Here is a 4,141-nt window from a genome sequence, read left to right as displayed (position 1 = left end):
TCATTTGTCTTTGAAATAGTTCAGCATCTCTGCCTTGGCTTCATCTCAGAAAAGAAGGCAATTTCCTTTAGTAAACATGGCTGTCCCGAATACCTTCGGTGTTGTTTTCATCCTAGCTGGCAGCAAAAGAGTCACATTTTGTGCTCGTTTAAAGTCTTTCCTCATGGTTGTTTTGTTCACCCATTCAGGAAAAAGATTATTGGTTACCATGGCAATCAGCTTCCACAGCTTTCCATGTGAAGTAACTGCACAGGTGGAGCACATTACTCCACATTCTTTACTGTAGTTTTATGAAGATGTGAATGTTTTTCTAGACTGTTTACTTCTGCTTAAAGTACTCACCCAACCAACTAATCAAACAACCCAGAGTTAAAGCAGTTCATTGTTTCAATAGCCCTCTGTCCCTGGAATACTTTTAAAATTTAATATAGAGTTATATCACAGTTTTCTCTAGTTTTATTCTATCCAGGCCCTCATTAGTGCATAACTGAAAACTTTCTGATCTCTCCTCTCACAAATCTAGTATTATTTATATCTTTTTAACCACATGGAAAATGACCAATGATTTTACAATAAAATTCAGAGCAGAAGAGAGACCTATGAGATCATTTCCCATGTTTTGTGTCATAGTTTTCGTATATATAATTCTCCACTTCTTTCTCTCCATCACTCTGATTTTCTCTTTAAAAATGCAGATGCTTTGAAAGAGTAAAGATTGTCCTTACTGACTTGGAGATACCAAACACTTGTGTCCTTCCCTTGAGATTGCTGTTTCTTTTCTTTTTTTAAAAAATTGATTCAGACTTCCTTGAAGAGATTGTTTACCATTTCCTATTGAAAATATTACTACTAATAATAAAAGATGGTTTTATACAGGACAAGCACAATTTAATGGTATCCTGGCTCTGCCAAATTGTGGAGAATGGAGAATGATTTTGGACAGTCCAGTGGATAAATTTTGTTTCCCTACCACTCTTTCATTTTCCCCTCATTTTTACATTCATTCTTTGCTGGTTTAGTTTCTCCATAGTTATGTGACATCAACTAGGAATCTTGAGAATTTTTATTGTATGGAAAGGTATCTTTTTACCTATTATTCATATTTCTGAATATATTTGAAGTGATAGTGGTATTTGGTAATCAAGAAGAGAGAGCTTGAAAAAAGGAGCTCCTATTATCTGAGTCAATTAAAAATAAAATCTGGCTCAAACTCTGTTTCCTGCAATTTTTTCCTGATGAATGCCTTTTCATTGAAAAAGACATACCTTGCAACCAATCTATGAACAACCATTGAATGCCACTTCCTATTAAGGGCATGGAAGTAAACTTGGTAACTAAAACAGATGCCTTCGCCTACAGATTCTAAAATCAGAGGGTATTCATAAACCGGCCCACAAATTGTCAGTGTGTAGTAGGAAACAGGAACTGTTAAAAATCTGAAATACTGCTAAAGTACTTTCTCCCTTTTCCGGTAAAAGAAAATACATTACTTTCTAGGAAGTTCACTACTTTAAAAAACATTCAAAGGAACTAGGGTTGGGAAATCATGACTAGAATTTGGGTTGTATCAGCTCATTTTATGAATAAAGATATTTATTTATAGATGGAAAGTCCTAGAATGGTTCCCTGACTCCTCTCCAAATGGTAGTGGAATTGCTTAAAGGGCAGGGAAAAAGCATTTATTTATTTATTTTCTGCAAAGATACTACACGTTACATAAAGTGTTTCCAAGTTTTACCTATATCCTTGGAAATAAGGACATATATGCACTTTTTGATATGCTAATACCACACAAGCTAGAAAAAAACTGGTCAATTCTAAGTAGATTTTTTTAAAAGGCTTATGTAATCACATAAACTTTGGGTAATTGTGTCAGAGTACATTATTAGATTTATGCAGAAAATAGTTGCTCTTGATTTTCAGTTAACAAAAGATAGCTGAGAAGAAAACATGGTGTCACTGAAGAGTAGAAACTCTAATGAAGGTCAGCATTCTAAAGGTACAGAGGCAGCTGACAAGCTGTTTTGACAACTGGGTGAAGACTGGAAGAAAGTCTGTAAAGGAAAAGAAGTTGGGATGAAAGGGTACAATGAAGTGTTTGAAAATGGTAAAGTGAGAGCCTTTTTTTTGGCGGGGGAGACCAGGGATTGAACTTGGGACTTTGCACTTGCTAGGAAGGCTGCGGAACCACTGAGCTAAATCCCGGGCTTAAAGTGAGAGCTTTAATGAGAGGGATAACTGGAAAGAGAAAATTATTGTTTAGTTAGAGAAATTTTGACACAATTTGTATTTTAATTTGCAGGAGACCAGTAATGACATTATTTGAAGAATGCCAGTTTTATTGCTTTAATATATTATACATAAAAAGCTTCATTTGTCTGAAATAGAAAATAGTGCAAGTTTCTATTGTATGGCAATAATATGTATTAGACAAATTAGCAAGCAGAGATTTGCTTTTTATTAGACTTCATTACAACCTTTAAAAAAAAACTCACCACTTTAAATATGTCAAGCTTTACATGAGGTCATGATTGAAAAAAGTGACATGATTAGACTGCCTGAACAGGTTGCACATTGGTCTTAACTTTGTTTTACTGGTATCCTTTAATCTTGGGCTCCTAACTTGAGCAAGAAAATGTAGATGCAGAAAATTGCAAAAAAAAAAAATGTACCTTAATTAGGAGTCATGTGTTAACATTAAAAACATTCTTTAAAAGCCACATATAGATTTTTAACTTCTTTCATTTGAACTGCATGGATGTTGATTTTGTTAGTCTTATAGCAATGACTTCATAGAATGGTAATCCTATGTTGCAGTTTTCCAGGTGGCTTCAGATTTCAAATATCTTGCTTAATGTTAAATGTTGTATCTAGATTTTGTTTTGTAAAACATGGACACTGAATTTTTAGACTAATCCTGAAACAGTAATGGCCTTTGGCAGTGTGTCATAATTTTATTTCTGTGCCATGATTATTGTTCAATAAAACTTCATATTTGATCATACTTAGTAATAAACTGTCTTTAAACAATGAGGCCATTTAAAATTTTTATAGTAATTTACAATTTGAAAAACACTCATAATTTTTTATGGACACAAATACACATATTGCTGCAAACGTATAGATTGCTACTCATCCTTCCATATAGAAATTTTTAAAAACTTGATCCTGTACTTACATAGTGAAAACTATTAAAGACAAAAATAATCCAAAGGTGAGTCAATAAGGATTTGGGGGATCTTCCTTAATTTCCAGACTGGAATACGTATTCCTGATAAACCAAAAATGAGTGTTCATTGGCATTTGCTATGTATATGTTCATAATTATCTGAATGAACTGTTTCATTTGTTATCCTATGCCAGACCACTGCTATTATAAAAATAAAAACATTTTATAGATCACTCACTGGCCTTCTTCCCCTTTAGTTACAATCTTTCATAGCATTGTTTGTTCATGGCTCCACTCTACTAGTCTGTCGTTTAGATAACTACTGAGAAAGGAACGCTTGAAAGTCAACTGCGGCCGCGATGGTCCTTAGGACCTCAGATTTTGTGATTTTCCCCAAGTCGCTGGAAGTGTTTCTACATTGGTGATCAAGCTAGACCTCCTACACCTCCCAGCCGGTTGGGGTTTGTGAAGCCCGGGGATGCTACTGCAAAAGAGGTGGTTGTTGCTATGAATGATTCACTCGCGTTTGGCACATTTGCTGCAAGGAACTCGGCACCTCCCGCCCCTTCCACCTTCGAATCTTCTCAGGCTGTCTCCTGCGCTTTGGCCTTTAAGGAGGAGAGCCAGCAGGGGGGAACAGACAGGCTCGCCCCATCCTTCTCCCCCTGCGCCTTCCCTAATTTAGCAGTACTTCCGGCCGCGTGACATCATCCCCCGCACCCGGTGACGTGAGCGACGGGTGACGTGCTTGCGGAGAGAGCGCGCTGACGTTGCTATTTAAAGGTCCTCCTGCGGGGAGGATGGAGACACAGCGCGGGCGGCCGGCGCGGATCGCGGAGGGAACTGCGGTGCCAGAGAGCGGGGATCAGAGCCAGCACGGCATCGGCGTGCGCGGTTCCCCAGTAGCCGACTGCTAGGGGAGAGGGCGGACGGACGGACGGATGAACGGACTGATTGACCAGCCGGTCGGTC

This window comes from Fukomys damarensis, unplaced genomic scaffold (assembly GCF_012274545.1).
Source record: "Fukomys damarensis isolate Sample0158 unplaced genomic scaffold, DMR_v1.0_HiC HiC_scaffold_1, whole genome shotgun sequence".
In the NCBI taxonomy this organism is placed as follows: domain Eukaryota; kingdom Metazoa; phylum Chordata; class Mammalia; order Rodentia; family Bathyergidae; genus Fukomys; species Fukomys damarensis.
The sequence above is the reverse complement of the archived record's forward strand: the minus strand, read 5'-3'. Positions refer to the sequence as shown.